The 18,336-nt window shown below is 35.1% G+C and overlaps 1 protein-coding gene across 2 annotated transcripts in view; it reads right to left on the bottom strand.

Annotated features, from left to right (window-relative positions):
- The window catches only part of LOC113521052 (proteoglycan 4), a 47,790-nt gene extending 29,664 nt beyond the window's left edge, over window positions 1-18,126 (bottom strand). Inside the window, exon 1 of one of the 2 annotated variants that reach the window (XM_052895004.1) lies at window positions 17,920-18,126. The gene's annotated coding sequence lies outside the window, so the exon portion shown is untranslated. Of the gene's footprint in view, window positions 1-17,771; window positions 17,791-17,919 lie in introns of those variants that run through there. The other variant, XM_052895005.1, reaches the window with a different exon arrangement.
- Between the last annotated feature and the right edge of the window lie 210 nt (window positions 18,127-18,336).

Genomic DNA, 18,336 nt, shown 5'->3' with positions numbered 1-18,336 from the left:
GATAGTAGAAGAGCATTAACGTCTCATTGCTGGGAACGAGTCTATTCCATAAGAGAATTAAGCTGACCAGATGATGCAGTAAAGGTTCATTGAGGACCTTCCATGTTTTATAAATGGTGAAAATGTAGTATCCCCGCCTGCGCTCTCGGTATAGGCTGAAGAGGCATCAGTCAGAGATGATGGGTGAGGATGTAAACAGGCCAGTTAGGCCATCGTAACGAGTTCCATAAGAATTAACCACAATAGGTTCCAGAGCGAGGCCGACTTGAGAGGATACATTGTAAGCAATCGAGCTATTAGATTTCATATACTAATAGATAGATAGATAATTTATTTACATTACTTACAGCACACAAATTACAATACAAACATACACATAATACACAGTAAAAGAGATAAAAGAATGAAAAAACAAAAAAGCAACAAAAAAAACAAAAAGCAAAATATACAATAATGTCTTTTGCGTCGGACTAGTATGACATATCTCAATACCTTAATAATTTTATACTCGTATATATATAATTTCATACAGAATTCTCTTTAATTAAAGTAAGTATAGTTGCGTCATCTATTTACGTCTCGTCTATGATCACCCTCGACTGTACTAAAAAAAATTCTTTACTCTAGACAATTAATATTCATTTATAACTAGAACGCCACTCACAATTTAATTAAAACCTGTCCAAAGTGACATCATGAGGTCGTCTGAAAAGAGCGTTGGGGTCATATTACACGTCATATTGATAGTACCGAGGTCAAGTTTACAGAGCAACAATTATATCTTATCATACTGCAAATATATTTGCGGTGTGTGTGTGTGTGTGTGTGTGTGTGTGTATCTCAAGAAGTGAATACGAACGTTGTCGGGTCTAGGACGTTATATAAATTACAAGTTGAATTACCTTGTATGTCTTGTAATGTCAGATTATCATAAGTGTCTACTTATAGTAGGATATATTTTCGTACGAAACAAGTTACAAGATTAATTTACAAGAAGCCAGAGGCTCGGGCTTTAAGCTCTTTCCTTCCCCTCGTCCTTCCTCAGCATATCTTTATTCACTCACTAGTATTCCAGACTCGTTTTTGAAATAAACGGGTTTTCAAAAATCCAAGGGTTACAAGTATTCATGGACGTCGATATGTACGTTTTATCAAGTGTACTTTCAGCTATAAAATAAGCCATAATTATAAAAATAGTTAGATAGCCGTAAGGTTTTTTTTTTTCTACAACTTAGAATGGCAAACAAGCTGACGGCCCACCTGATGGAAAGTGGTAACCGTCGCCTATAGACATGAACAGTACCATAGACATAACAGAGTATACTGTTTCACCCATGATACCTGCCATGCCTACCTCATGTGTTATTCCTCTGTACCTGTAAATTCACGCCATATCCCACCCTTCAAACCGAAACACAGCCATGCAAACACAACTGCTTCACGGTTGAAACACGAATGGGACAGAGGTACCCAAGCAATCGACTTTTGTACAAAATCTCTCTCTGGTAATATTTTTATATATGAGCACTTTATTAACCTAGTTGTCGACATGGTTTATTTTTATATATTACGTAAACAATTATCACGAACGTCTGTCCATCCCCACCCGCAACTACATATTACCTCATACCTTCAGCAAGCACATTGAGTACAGTATAACAAGGGAGATCCTATCTCGTCGGCAATGATAGGCTGATATGATTCATTAAACGAATCGACCTCTCCAGATTGTCTGGATTGGTTTTAATTGGAAAATAGTAATGCAATTTTAGATCTAGAATAATTAAATGCAGAACTGAAGAAGTAATACTCACAAATAGGGGGAAAGGGATTGTTAGTAATGGAGACCAGAATATTTTTATATATACCCAACTTTATTCGACCTCCTCGCGGTTCCCCCTGGAAACTATCATGGTTAATTTTTATATATTCATCATAAACAATTATCACGTTTTCATTCTCATCTATCACCCTTCACTGGTGCTCCGCCAGCATATACAGTTATAACAGGCGGGGATACCATATCATTTTCGTACCCATCAAAAAAATTTTTAAATAAGTTTGACAATAATATCTTATTCCGCAATCGATCGTTTTAGTCTTTGAATTAACGAATTTAAACTATATATGGTAATTCTTACAGTACTCTTAAATTGGAGGATGTTTGTGCATTTTTATTCCAAACTCACATTCATCATGATTAAAACACATACACATAGTTCATTAATGATCTTGAAAATGAATCACAAGATTTCAAAGTTACAAATATCTAAACTCTGCAATTGAGTATAAGGATATCAGACACCATTGTTTCAGCTATTAATTATCCAATGCTGAATACAGACGTTCTTGATGATTAAAGGACGAATCTTGAACCACAGACCTACTTCTGCTTCCTGCGACACGATTAACATCATTGCTATATCTAGTGGAGATCGAACACGCTTGTCACTCAAAAACCTTTGAAACTTTGGCTATCGGTTCTTCGATATAGCAGACCAATTTCCACTTTAGCTTGTTTATCCTTCGGACTATATCCGTCACTTTGGTTCTTCTGCAAATATCGTCATTTCTGATTCTCCTACAAATAAAACTGCGAACATAGTCCTCTTTATAAATAAAAGTAACCTATTATTTTTAAAACTTATATTTTATTTTTTTATTTTATGAACTTTATTCATTAACTGCTGAACGTAGGCCTCTATTATAAGCGAGGTTTTGCCAGTAGTTGCCACGCTTAGCAGGTGGATAGACAACCGCAGATAGGCTTTTAGTGATATTTTAAGAGAAATGTTGCTGCCTATCCTGCAACCATTTAGTTTACACCCATGGGAAAAAAGGGGAGGCCCATACTGGGACCACACGGTAAATATAATGATAATAGTATAATGTATACTTAATTTACCATATTCTACTTTTAAGGGTTTTTTTTTTTGTATCCTTTTAGAGTAAATTGTTAGAATGACGATTACGTCAATTTTAGTGCTGTATTTTATAGACACGATTTATATTCTGTGTTTTTATTGCCTTTGCTGTTATCCTTGAACTAAAAGCCGTATAAATGTTTTAATTTTTATGATCACTTTATTAACTGTCTTGTTTACTGACATTTATTTATGTAAAAAATGAATTGAGCGATAACGTGTCTATCGATTATTCTAGGAAGTTAGTTTTTGTTATTTAATGCAATTCGAATGTTACACCTGCCTATGTTAATGGTACAATACTACAATAGTTGAGCACTAACAGAGGATGAAACGATAGAATTAAATCAGTAAGCCGATCGTCATAAATCACTAGGAATTGACTATGTGAAGTGAAGCTGTGGCCCATCAACGTTTAGAAATCCTCGGAACGGTGAGGTCGCTCCGTGAGGTCTGTGAAGATCCCAGGAAGCTTCTGCGCTTCTGGGCGGAGCTAGGTTGGCTGTACTAGCCACGACTCATACGCACAACGGCCCAAATTAGAGGATAAGTGCGGAAAATGGAGTCCTATTTCACATTCACATTCACATAGGAATTGACTACAATGGATATCAACGGGATCACATGGTAATCGGCCTAATAGAGTATATTGCTAGCAATAGGGAATAGAATCTCTATTACAAACAACCTCTTCCTCCTGGAAGGAGGGCTGTTTTAAATTATTACAAAGTGATAGTGAAATTACTAAGTACGATGACTCATCAAGTTTTTTTTTTTTTATGGGTGAAAATGGAATGGCAACCCCGCCCGCGCCAACGGGACACGCTGGCGGAGCACCAGTGTAGGGTGATAGATGAGAATGAAAACTGGCCAGTTAGCCCATCATGATGAATTCATTAGGAATTAACCATGACAGTTTCCAGGGGGAACCGCGAGGAGGTCGACCTGATTGAGTATATTGCTAGCAATGTGATTCTTAGTATCCATTACTAACAATCCCTTCCCCCCGACTCATCAAGTTAGGTAGAATATTAGGTAATGCGCGGTTGTCGACTCTTACCACTTTCGAAGTATTGAAAAATATCTTTATATAGATTGTAGATTTGTTTATAGTAATATTTCACAATGAGTTTTACAGTAGTCCACGCAACCCAGCTCGCGTGGGCGAGTGTCGGACGCCCGCCCACTGCTAGCGCCAGCGCATAGGCCATATATATATTTGCTTAGCAATAAAACCAATCATTATATATCCTCTTCTCAATTTGTATAATTTTCGTTATCATCATCATCATCATCAACATATCAGCCTTTATAACTATCTACTGCTGAACATAAACCTCCCCTTTGCTAATATTTGCCACACTTGGCAGGCGGATTGGAAACCGCAGTTAAGCTTTTGAAATGTTTTAAGAGATACGCTGCGGCCCACCGCTGACACCCACGAGAAATAATTTTTGCTATATGTTTTCTAAATTCTCATATTGACTGGAAGATTCTCAGGTTGACTGGAAGATCTCTTTTAGAGATAAGTTCGCCTTTGCTAACATTATTAACTTATTATTGTTACTGTATGTAACTGTATGTATTAAAAAAATAATGTCGTCGAAGGGCATGTAAAGCGCCTGGTAAGCCACATAAGACTTTTTTGCATAAAGATGGATGTAAATAGGATTATCCGCTGTGTTAATGATTCATGTTAAAGATAAAGATAAATTTATTTGCAAATATGTGTACATAGTAAGTGCAAAGACATACTTGTTATTAATTGTAAGATTTGTATAGTTCTAACATGTTTTGCTAACATTAGCGTGCAAAATATTCTTTCACGTTCACGTTTCTCGTTCATTTCACGTTGCCGGAATACTAGTGAGTCAATGCAGTCAATTAGTAATTCAGCACCTAGAGATCAACCTCGAAGAAGAGATTTTTAGTAATATGGATCTTAGTCTCCATTCTTTCCCCTTACAAAATTTATTTTTTTTGCTGGGTGAAAATGGTATGGTAACCCCGCCTGTGCTAACGGGATACGCTGGCGGAACACCAGTGAAGGGTGATAGATGAGAATGAAAACAGGCCAGTTAGCCCATCATGATGAATTCATTAGGAATTAACCATGATAGTTTCCAGAGAGAACCGCGAGGAGGTCGATCTGGTTGGGTATATTGCTAGCAATGGGATTATCAGTCTCCATTACTAACAATCCCTTTTCCCCCACTTACAAAATGTATTAACCCTATTTTGGCCATAGTCTACTAAAATTTACTATATTTATAAAACAACATTTGACATACTCAAGTATATCTATGCTTTTTCAACCGACTTCAAAAATAAGGCGGTCCTTTGTTTTATGCTTGTCACCTCATAACTCTGTCAGTAGTAAACCGATTTGGAAAATTATTTTTTTGTCTGAAAGGACATACAGATTGGCCCCATAGAAATATCATCAGTAGTTTTTTAGACTGGTTTTGTCACAATTAAAGTAATTTTTTGCGATACACAATCTTTAATAATCTGTAATCTGATGAAGAAATAAAAACGAGTCTCTGGAATTAAATATGCATAAAGTGCATCATAGACGGAACAATTTATACATTTTTATAACGTCTCTAAAACATGGCGATAGATATAGCATGAGTTGGTAATATAATAGTATTATATTAGCTAGCTATTTTTCCGCTACACGTATGTGTGGATTTCAAAAGTAGAAAAATCAATTTAAAATAAATATATCTAATATAAATAAAAACATAAAATTAAAAATATAAATATTTTTTTTAAATTGATAATTTGCTAGTGCCGATAAAAAGAAATCAAAATCGATTACAGCCAATGCAAAAATATAAAGATATAAGAAGGAAGTGTCAGTGGTTTTCCTCGATTAATTCCGCACAGAACCCTAAAGGCTATTAACAATAAAAATGCTCGCGTCCACACCATTTATGAACACAAACAATTTAATGAGTGGGCCGTTCCAGATTTCCTTCGCGAAGGTCGAATACCACACAGAAATAGTTTTAGTCTATAGAAAAGCAACCAATTTGTTGAAAGATCTAACTAGGTAGGTATTTGAATCGTTTAGAATAGTCTGGATCTAGATTCTGGAGTGAAACAATTTAATATTATTACCATTTTTTTGATGGATGAAAATGGAATGGTAGCCTGCGCTAACGGAATACACTGGGTTGGCTGGAAGAGATCTCTTTCAGAGATAAGTCCTCCCTTGCTAACAAGTTGTTAAACTAATTGTCGAATATATTGTTTAAGTGCAATAAAGAATATATAATACGCTGGCGGAGCACCAGTGAAGGGTGATAGATGAGAATGAAAACAGGCCGGTTAATATTAATTCATCAGAAATTAACTATTTTTCCAGGGGGAACCGCGAAAAGGTCGACCTGGTTGGGTATATTGCTAGCAATGGGATTCTCAGCCTCTATTACTAACAATCCCTTTCCCCCTAGATAATCTATTGGTAAATAGACAGACGTTAATTTTAAAGTAGCTGATTTGATATATAATACTATAGATGAATTAAAACTTAATTTTATTTTAACGACAACGTAAGTAAGTACTTAACCTAATTATGTAAACTTAATCCGCCTTCGGATATCTCTCTACTTCCGAAAAATTGGCCAATAAACTCATACAAAGGTTATACCAAAACTTACTTGTCAACAAAATTTATTTATTTATTTTAGAATTTTTAATTTTTGAACTTTATACAACTAGATAGTGGAATGTTGAAGAATTGTAGAATTCTTGTATGAAAACCCTAGTACCCAAGTCGTAAAAGCTTCTAACGAGAAAATGAGATGAATCAGGCCATTACCTAGAACAAAGTTTACAATAAAAAAAAAAACAAAACAAATTACAAACCCGTGACAAGCCGTAACTACGGCCGTGTTACTTAGGGAACTATTATAAAATATAACAGAAATAGACAAGCGGATACGCATACACCTACACAAACACATACACACACACACATACACACACATATAACACAATCGCAAGTTTCTTTCTGGCCTACACTATGATCTGTTTCATTCTTAGCAACTCAACACCTACACAAAGGATTCAAGGAGAATTACTTCGTAAAATCATGAATGAGTTGGGTTGAGATGACGCTTACTGATTTATAACTATGGTTATATTGCTAGTAGGTAGTTACGTTGAATGCTTACTTATAGATATAGTATTTTTTTTAATGGGTAATAATGAAATGGTAACCCCACCCGCGCTATCGGTATACACCGGCGGGACACCAGTGAAGGATGATAGGTGATGATGAAGCAGGTCAGTTAGGCCATCATGACGAATTCCATAAGAATGGCTCACGATGGTTTCCAGGGGGAACCACGCGGAGGTCGACCTAATAGGCATATCGCATATTGCTAGCAATGGAGCTGTCAAACTCCATTGCTAACAATCACTTTTTCTCCTATAGGTATAGTATTCCATTATCTAAGCTTATAGTATAACGAAACGTAATTAAAATATTACTAAAATAATGAAATTCATATTTCGATATTGTGTGGTTAAAAATGTCGAAGCAGGTTGGATTGAAACTCGCATCCTCTACGCTAACCAGTTCGTTAGGATAAGATGATAGTGTGATAAGCGCCTTTTTAAAAAAACAATCTTAAACACTTAGTCAATATCTACTTTAGAAAAAAAAATGTTTTTAATCAGTTCACAATTGTCGGAGAAATCGGGGAACACACACATAAAAAAAAAAATATAATTAAACATATAACTTCCTTTTTTGAAGTCGGTTAAAAAAACAATATTCTTTTATATATGCAACTATTCAAGTACTAGCAAACATCACAACTCTACTATGAGATATGCAATTAAAAAACAGGACGTTAATTAAAATAGTAGTAAAAAGTTGGTTAGGTAGGTACAATAATATAAATTTGTTCAAACAAACCCCAAGGTTATCCGGCTGGCCCCGAGGAGAAATAAATTTAGTACGCGAATATGCCGACCCGACTAGGTTATCGTTCAGCTCAGATAAAAACAGTACCCAAAATGGGTATTTTTTTTATTTATTTTAAGAAAGTTCATCATCATTATTCTAGTCATTGACAGTACATTAGTGAATTTACGCTGGCCTAAATCATGCCAGCGAAAATTCACGATTATCAACATTATCAATCCAGGCGACATCAGTCGCCACACATTTCAACATGAAAGAAAATATTACCAACTGCATAAATAATTGTCAATATCAATCAAAAATGTAGCAAATATATTGCGCAACATACACACAAAAAAAATGTAGACGATAGAAGCGCCTCTTTTTGGAAGTCTTACAAAAATCAACTTATCGAGTCTCGACAAAATCTCTTCTGGTAAACTAACATAAAATAAATGCAAAAATTTGTAACAATGGATAGATGGATAAATATTTATTACTCTTTAAATCAAAAACGACTGAACTAATTTGAATTAAATTTAGTACAAGAGTAGGTTATATCCTAATTTAGTATATAGGATACTTTACTTTGGATTCACGTAGGAGATGTCGTGAGATAAAACTAGTATAGAATAATCTGTAGGTAAACGATAAGAATAAGAACATGTTCATTCTTATAAAAAAAAAACCTTATAAAGTGGCATAATCAAATAGTTTATAAGAAATATGCAAAGAAAACTTGCTTCTTGGCTGTTTTGAACCTTGAAAAACTTGCAAATGTTATCATTAATATTACTTTACTCGTTGTTTGTGGAAAACATTCCAGATAAGTAAGCATAGTATTCAAATGAAACGATTCATAAATACTGAAGATAGTCTATACTGAAGTTTTAAACTAGTGCTTCTTAACCGGTGGACCGCGGAGGAAAGGGATTGTTAGCAATGGAGTTAGACAGCCCCATTGCTGGAAACCATCGTGAACAATTCTTTTTGAATTCGTCACGATGAATCATATCAAATCCTTCACAATATGCAGGCGGGGTTACCATTCCATTATCACCCATTAAAAAAATAAACCGGTGGACCGCGGACCAACAGTTGTCTCTGGAAGCACCCAAAGTGGTCAGCGAAATTATACGAAAAAGTTTAAACAGTCAGCATCACAACACACGACGGTAATTGTGCTACAAATTAAAAAAGTTTATTGAAAAATTAGTAAATAAGTATGAACTAAATGAATAAATATATTGTTGTGTGAACTGTTTGGAGTCGAAACAGTTGTTGGTCAATAGCATGACTCAAATTTCGTCAAATGGTCACTGGTCACTAAAAGGTTAAGAACTACCATACTAAACTAATACCTGCAACAATAACCATAAGATCAACGCTAAATGAATACGAAATAACTAAGAATTTTTTATCCTTACAATATACTTAATAGAAATCAGCATCCTTAGGATTGTTCTATAAAGAAAACCGAATACTTTTTCCAAAGAAATATTGATTTAAAAAAAATTGAGTTAGAACGTATTTTCACACCATATTTTTCTGCAATAAGTGTTCGTTTTCGCTAATAGAACACTCTCAAAATACTAATGATTTCGATTTAGCCCTATATAGATTTAAAATACATTGCAAAATCTTTGAAAAGAAAGAGAACAGAACTATATGGGTAAAGCAGAATTAGAAACCCACCCCTGTACAAAACTAAGGGGAGAGAGACATTTTATCTTTAAGACATTTACTAGACCATTTAATACAAGACTAGTATAAGGTAATCAGAAAGAAAAATAGGAAGATTTTTGTATCATACCTTTAGTAAACATACCTATCCAAGCGCAAAACAGAATTATTATTCGTAACAAACATCGTCGTAGTATAGATAAAACAATAAAACTTTGTAGTTTCTTAGAAGTTTGGAAGAAAAACAACTAGAGATATATTACTGAATGTATTATGTATTGTGTAGAATTGTATGTTAATATTATAGTTTATATAAATTATATGATCTGGTATTGCTTGATAATTGTCTTCACACAAATTTATTAAATTCAATCTTTTGAAAAAACCACTTAGCTGAGTTTCTTGCCTGTTTTCCTCAACTCAAATTGTATTTCGAATAGGTGTCAGAATTATAAAAAAATACTTAAGAGTAAAAGAATGCTTAAATTTAAGTTTAATTGAATAAAAAATATTTCTTTCTTTCTTTCTTTAAAAAGTAATTAAATTACTTCGTCTTCTTGAAAGATAGCCTACACTTGTAATTTGAAATTCGATTCTCCATCCACCTAGGCCAGATTTTACGGGACTACTTCCTGGCTGAGTCAGAGGTAAGTGAGGAAGCCCAGTTGGCACGGCAGCCAACAGGTATAGCTAAAATTACACCATAGTAAACACATATAGACGGCACGTCATTCATTTACAGGAGTTTGGGAGCTGACATAAGAAGCAAACGCCAGTTTCGCAATCTGTACAGAAATTACTATAAGTTCTATCTCGTAACAGTTTGCACACGTTTGAAATTACAAGTTGTCATCTCGTCATATTTGCGGATTCTAACGACTTGTGTGAAAGTGTAGCCCTCTAGTATCAAAAGTTTTTAATCCGCCTTCATTATATACGAAGGCCTTTTGCGGTTTGCCCAACAACAGTTTTACGTGCCCTCCGCAACAAGAAGCAATTAGCATCATTATTAATTGATTCAAATATGAAAATCAAAATATTTGCGGATAATAAATTGATACTGATTATAGTTCGTAATGAATAATAGAATATAATTTGAAGACTTCTATAGTTCTTTGATACTGACTGGCTACTTTGCTTAATCGAAGTCCAGTGATTTCGATTCTTGATGAGACCATTATAGGAAACAAGCTTTTGTTGAATAGTTCTTTGATACTGACTGGCTACTTTGCTTAATCGAAGTCCAGTGATTTCGATTCTTGATGAGACCATTATAGGAAACAAGCTTTTGTTGAATCTGGCAGTACTGCCAGATATTTTTTTATGAGATGAAAATGGAACGGCAATCCCGCCTACACATACTCGGTATACGTTGGCGAAGGATCGAGGAAGTTACGTCAATGAGCCCATCGTGACGAATTCACGTAGAATTAACCACAATGGTTTCCAGGGAGTCGATAGACGGAGGTCGAATCATAGATCGACCCGTATCGGTCTGTTAGATCCCATTACTAACGATAATTTTCCCCCTATTTCCGTAGATGCTGATTGTCAGTTAGTTTCGCATAATATAGTGTACCTTGAGATCCTGCTTGAGAAGCGATTGGCGTGTAGCACTTTATTATAATCTTACATGGCAACCGCTGATCTTCTATTTCTCTGTAAATGACTTCATCACTTTTGACTTTACAACCTAGTCATTATCATGCCACAGTGTACAAAGACACATTATTTATTCCGTAGACATTTGAAATTGCCATATTCGGTTTGTAGCCTTGGCATTAAGGAAAAAGTTAATACCATTTAGAAGGCAAAGTCTGTAACGCAAATGGTTTTGGTTGTTAATAATAGATTTGGCAAATAATCTGATATTACTATACATACTTCGTACTCCTCATTCCTTAACATCGTGAGCGTCTAATTGTAACGAGTTGAGATTTGATTTGAAAATAAAAACATACTCCATGGTTTAAAAAAACTACGATAAACTAATACTCATCATAGTTCTAGGAAATCTAATTCGTATAATAAAAAACTTAATAGTAAAAAAATAATATATATTTTTATATTTATTGATTATTATATTCATTGATTCCATGTTAACTTGGAACAGCTATTCGTTTTAAGAATACTTAGCGTTAATGCTAAATATTTTATAAAAGATGAACGTTTTACATATTTTTTTAATTCTGGCTACCGAGATACGACGCTGTGCGATTATTGGTTACCTCATCAACATCTTAGGTCATTGATATCATGCTAATTTGTCTCATAAACAGAACAGTTAGATAAGATCAAATAACTTTTTGTTGAATGACGTCAGGCGAAATGACTGCGCACCTAAATAATTATTTCAAATTTTGGACCTGGTCTACAACCTAGAATACCTTGTAACTCAGACTAAAGTATTATTGGATTTGTAGAACATATTTTCTTACATTGACCAGAAAGAAAAATCTAAAATCTCCATATTGAAAACTAGTGTAGATCGCTCTTATCGTCGTAACAGGTGTTCTAGCAGCATTCCTCTTAAGACATCACCAAAACCTAACTGCGGTTACCAACTCGCCTGCCAAGCAAGGTAACTGCTGCAATGGGATGGGACCTATGTCTAGCAGTGAACAGTAAACGGCTGACATGGTATGGTATATCCTAGCCAGAGTGGTAATAGTAAACTAGTATAATTTTGATTATAATGAGGATATCTGTATATAGAAATCTAAAGTACGCAAACTTTATCGACCTCTATTTGTGCACTTTTGGAAAACCATTGTGGTAGAGCTCTAGTGAATTCATCTCGATAGGCCAACTGACCTGGCTTGATTCTCACATAGTGGTGCCCAGTCAGCGAATTTCGATAACGCTAGCGGCATTACCATACCATTTTAAAAATATACAATTTGTAGATTATGTCACATTTAAACAAGATCTTCTGCAATAGTTTCCTGTGTATTTTCTATGATCCATGTCGATGGACCGACCATGGAAGAACGCCAAGTTTTAATATTAGCGCCCCCGATAGCTGATGTCATCGCTCCACAGCCGCTGCACTGTTTACACAGAGAATTAAAATCATATTGTTTTACGAGTCCCGACGTTCGGGCAATGTTTTTATTTTTTATAACTCAGACTAAGAGATTATTTTTGTTTTGAAATGTCAAGCGATTTTAAAAGACAGGTGTTCTCAGTTCAATTATGTTTTTTTTTCGTGTATGTGTAACTGATTTATTTCCAAAATAAGTGGACAAAGTCGCAAAAATCCAACTGTATAATGAATTCCGTGGATATTTTGTATTTATGGTCATACACCTGCAGTCCAATGATGTATCTAATGGCACTCCACAACCTCACTCATGGAATACATTCAAACATTTAGATTACACCGTGCTTCACCATTATTGTTATAGTGACACGACGAGCCATAGAACAGGCAACAAGCAACTCCTCTTGTTTTGCAAGCATTCATGAGCGACGGTAGCCGCTTCCATCAGGTGGACCGTCTGCTCGTTTGTCTCCCTAATAATATTATACAAAAAGAGATCACGCATTTTCGAATAAGTATAAAAATTTCTCAGTAACATGCACTCTTGTATATAAAAAGATCTCTTTTACTCTGTATATAATGTGTATAATATAATCTGTATATAATCTGTATAATATCTGTATATAAGTGTAATATATAATCATATATTAATAATCAATGAGATATTTTGTTTTTTTCTTTTTCCTCTATCATTTTAAATATTTACAAATTTTATTTTGAAAGTGGGTTAATTATATTCCCGGATACAGGAAAGAAATATTATTTTTCTGTCTGGGATTCTTTATAAATATTATTAGCTTACTATAAATAATGATTTAGGCAAACTTGTTTGCATCATATTTTTTTACTTTTGCGTAAAACGGAACAGTAACAAGTTTTTAACTGGTAAGGTAGATAGGTAAGTACATATTTCTACAAATATGAATGCATGGATGCTCTTAGGATTATAGCCTATTTCAATTGAATTTAATAAAAAAAGTAACGAAGTTTTATTGAAATAATGAAGTAAATACTCCCAAAATTAAATTAGTATTAGTTCCCAACATTTAATTGATTGATCGATTTTTTATTTGTACTGCTATTGGAGTAAACTGCTCTATAGTCGTCTCGATTATTCGTTCCTTTCCTGTGGGTGTCGTAAGAAGCGACTAAGGGAATTTAATAGTAGAGGGATGGGCAGCAGCGTCCCTCTTAAAACATCTCTAAGAGCCTAACTATGGTTGCCAACCCGCTTGCCAAGCGTGGCAACTATTAGCAAACCTCCCCTTATGGGGAAGACCTACGTTCAGCAGTGGACAGTTAACTGTTGTTATGACGATGATGAAACCAACTCCAATGCGAATGAGACGAGCAAAACCCTGTATCGGATAAAAGGGTCCTATCAGAGAATACAATTTTTAATTTGATTACCTATTTATTTATTTAACACTCTATCGCACCATTTATAAAATAATAAATACAGTTAATTTTAATAAGAAGTGATACATAAGGCGACCTTATCGCTAAGCAATCTCTTTTGGTAGAGGACAATGAGAAAAAAAAGAAGGAGTGGGTAGCGCACTATTATATATATACTAATATATACGTAGATATAAACAAATATATACATAAACATACACGTATTTAATTGCACACATAAACCGGAGAGAAAGAAAATGGAAAAGGAAGAGAGAACACGGGAAAATAGCACTTAAAGGGAGAGATAGTAGAATTAGAATCTGATGCAAGTGAGAGATTAAGCGCACCGAATAGAGGCAGGTAGTTAGTTCCACAGGCCAACTATCTGTGCAGTAAAGGATTAAGAATGAAAGGAAGTGGAGTGTAAAAGTATCTATTAAGCATTTAAAAAAATATCTTGTGTTCGTTTTTTAAATAAAAATAATATGGATCGTAGACTACGTATACGGCTTTAGGTATAATAAAAACGCATCTGTCTTAAGCTCTGAGCCCAAGTGGCGGAGATAAAAGCAAGTATGAACCAGTTCGAGCTGTTCTTTGTTCAGTTTTTATATCATTATTCCATCCACTGCCATTCACATTGTTTTCTTTTAAAAACCATCTGTCGTTACTATACGTGACTAAGCTTTCCAAGTAAATCAATAACGCGAAATAGTCATCCAAATAAGTGAGTGCATCGAGTTATGAATCCAATGATGCTGTTCTGACGCATAAAACCTTGCGGTTTTCGATGTTTTCGTAAACAAGCAATAATGCCCACAGAAATAACTGTGAGTAACACGTTTGTACAAACGAGAACAAGGTCCCGACGGTGGCTCCAACGAGATCCTGGGATTTTGTATCCTTAATGCCGTAATTCCAATAACTGTTAAGTGACACAAGGTCTCACAACACCTACGATACTATTTCAAAATAACATAATAAAAATATAAACAAATGTGATAATGTAAGAACGGTTCTTGAGTTGCGACCCCGTATGGGCAAACGTAGTAAAGGACAACTCCTCACTAGCTGAGGTGACGACCTCAAATGATTTTTTTTTAACAGATGATAATGAAATAGTAACCCCGCCTGCGCTATCGATATACACTGGCGAGGCACCAGTGAGGGATGATTGGTGAGGATGAAAAGACAGGTCAGTTAGCCCATCGTGGCTAATTCAACGGTAAATTAGTCACGACAGTTTCCAGAGGGAACCGCGTGGTGGTCGGCCCGATAGGATATATTGATAGCAATAGGGACTAACCTCCCCATTACTAACAATCCCTTCCCCTCACCTCAAATAAATTGCAGGGAGTCAGTGGATGCAGGTGGCTCAGGACCGTTCTTTATGACAGTCTGTGGGGGAATTCTGTGTTCAGCAATGGCAGATAAAGGCTGAGATGATGATGATGAAGTTAGTCTGCTGATTTCCAATCCTTGCTGATTTTTACTTATATTATAAATACAAAGTGAGTTCACCTTTTGACGCCAATATTGTGTGAGAAACATTTTATAAAACACTAGCCACCCGCCCTGGTTTCGCACGTGTGGATAGATAGAAAAATAAATTAGGATTTTCAAATTAACTACATTTGAACCAATAGAAGATAGTTTTTTTTATACAACTTAGAATGGCAAACAAGCTGACGGCCCATCTGATGGAAAGTGGTAACCGTCACCTATAGACATAAGCAGTACCATAAACATAACAGAGTGTACTGTTTCGCCCATGATACCCCTCATGCATTGCCATTCCTGAGGACTCGGGTGTCATTCCTCTGTACCCTGTAAATTCACGCCATACCCCACCCTTCAAACCGAAACACAGCCATGCAAACACAACTGCTTCACGGTTGAAACACGAATGGGAAAGCAATCGACTTATGTTCAGCAGTGGAAAGTTATCTGCTGACATGATGATGACGATGATAGACTAATTTAAGGGAGACGGTGATTTAAGTTCTATTAAAAAAAAATCTAGTAAAACAAGTCGAGTATCAATTCTGTTTTTTTTTTTTTTTTTTTTTAACAATTTATTATTCTATACCGTTACAAGATATTAGTTGACTGTAACTAGTATCCAATTGACCTTTAATGTCCCAACCCACCCACTTTTGACACCACGATCAACTGCGCCCGCGCCGTGGGAGTGACCAGAACTTAATAGCTGTGTAGGCGATTGGGAAATATTCAATACGGGTGCGCGTTACTTATTTAAATTATTTTAAGATAACACCTCGTTTAGTAAAACATTATTTATTACTACCATTTTACCAGAGAGAGACTTTGTACAAAAGTCGTTTGCTTGGACACCTCTGTCCAATTTCGTGTTTCAACCGTGAAGCAGTTGTGTTCGCATGGCTGTGTTTCGGTTTGAAGGGTGAGGTATAGCAGTAAATTTAAAGGGTACAGAGGAATAACACCTGAGTCCTCAGGAATGGCAACGCATGGGGGGTATCATGGGCGAAACAGTATACTCTGTCATGTCCATGGTACTGCTCATGTCTATAGGCGACGGTTATCATTTTCTATTAGGTGGGCCGTCAGCTTGTATGCTATTCTAAGTTGCATACAAAAAAAAACTACCATTTATACTAAATAGCTTTTACCCGCGACTTCGTCCTCATGACCGGGATATGTTCTCTATTTTTGAATTTTTTTTTTTGATGGATGAAAATGGAATGATAACCCCGCCTGCGCTAACGGGATACGCTGGCGGAGCACCAGTGAAGGGTGATTGATGAGAATGAAAACAGGCCAGTTAGCCCATCATAATGAATCCATCAGGAATTAACCATGATAGTTTCCAGGGAGAACCGCGAGGAGGTCGACCTGGTTGGGTTATTGCTAGCAATGGGATTCTCAGTCTCCATCACTAAGAATCCCTTTCCCCCTCCATTTACAATATTAGTAAGGATTTGAATTTTGAATAGCTTTATACCGATACTATAGCCGTATCCCGCAGCTTCGTCTGTAATAGTGATGTTGAATAGCATATAACCTTCCTCAAGGAATTAACCATCAATAACTTTTTTTTCTGTAAATTTTAAGTAATGTATCCCGACACATAATCTAATAGTTTTTTGAATAGCATATAACCTTTCAAGGAACAAACTAATAACTTTTTTTTGTAAATTTTAGGTAATAAATCAGATACAAAATTTCCCATATTTTTTTTATAGTTAATTATTTAAGACTTAGTTTGTTTCGAAATAATATAAATAAACAGCAAAATTTTATTTATTTATTTTTTTTTTAAAAAAATAAATGGTACAAAACAGAAAAATAAATATTAATAGTAAATATTTACTAACTAACAAAGTTTAAACTAATAACTGTTACAGCAACTGTGAGCAGACAAGGTTCGATATACAGCAATAAAAAAAAGAGAGCAGGTACTAAGATATAAATACTGTCACATTGTATTCTTCATGTTATCTCTAATCAATTATGCTTTACACATTTCCCACCAGTAGACTTTTGAAATTTTTTAACAATTTAATACCCTAGTTTGTTAATAATCATATTAATTACAACGTTCGGTCAATGGTCAAATATTTTGGCCACAAATTTGTCGCCTCTAAAATCTACACCCCTAGGCTTCAGCCTTCTCAACCTGCCCCTAAATCCACCACTGGATTTCATTTAATTTTTGAAGAACCTAAAAAGTACCTACTTACCCTTACTTAGGCCTGGCTAGTAAACCTGATTAGATCCTAGATCAAACGGGCTCTATTCTACAAACCTAACGGAAACGCACCTTAAAAGGATCCATACAATCGATTTATCACACTCACTCTACCTCAGCTTCAGATAAAACAATACTCAATGCCATTTCAATGACTTTCTATATCGCTAGTCGTAAATTGAAAAGTAAAAATGTAAAAATGCGCCAAAATTATACGTACTCTTGATATAAATCCTTTACTTATAAATATCCAACACAACACAGAACACACAGTTTAGTGGCACTTAAACTTTTTTATTTCATTCTAAATACACTTTTATTAAATTTACAATTTAATATTTACGATATTTGATTTTTTTTTTCGTATCGTACACACCTAAAGAAACGTTCGCGCACGGAATAGCGTTGGCGCGCACTTATTGAATGTGCGCGGGAAATCGAACGGAAATATCATATATCGTGTAGTGTATTCACTCATATACGCTTGTCTCTTTTGTACAATATAGTGTAGGAGCAGCATGAATGAGATAGCAATAAGAATATGTTCTGAAAATCTAAAACATTTCCCGGCAAAATTTAACAGTCTCCTATATAAAATAAAACGACTGCTTTAGCAGTCTCTTAGCCTTTCCCTTAG

Source organism: Galleria mellonella, unplaced genomic scaffold, assembly GCF_026898425.1.
Source record: "Galleria mellonella isolate WM207_F2 unplaced genomic scaffold, CSIRO_AGI_GalMel_v1 utg261, whole genome shotgun sequence".
Taxonomy (NCBI): Eukaryota; Metazoa; Arthropoda; class Insecta; order Lepidoptera; family Pyralidae; genus Galleria; species Galleria mellonella.
The sequence above is the reverse complement of the archived record's forward strand: the minus strand, read 5'-3'. Positions and strand labels throughout refer to the sequence as shown.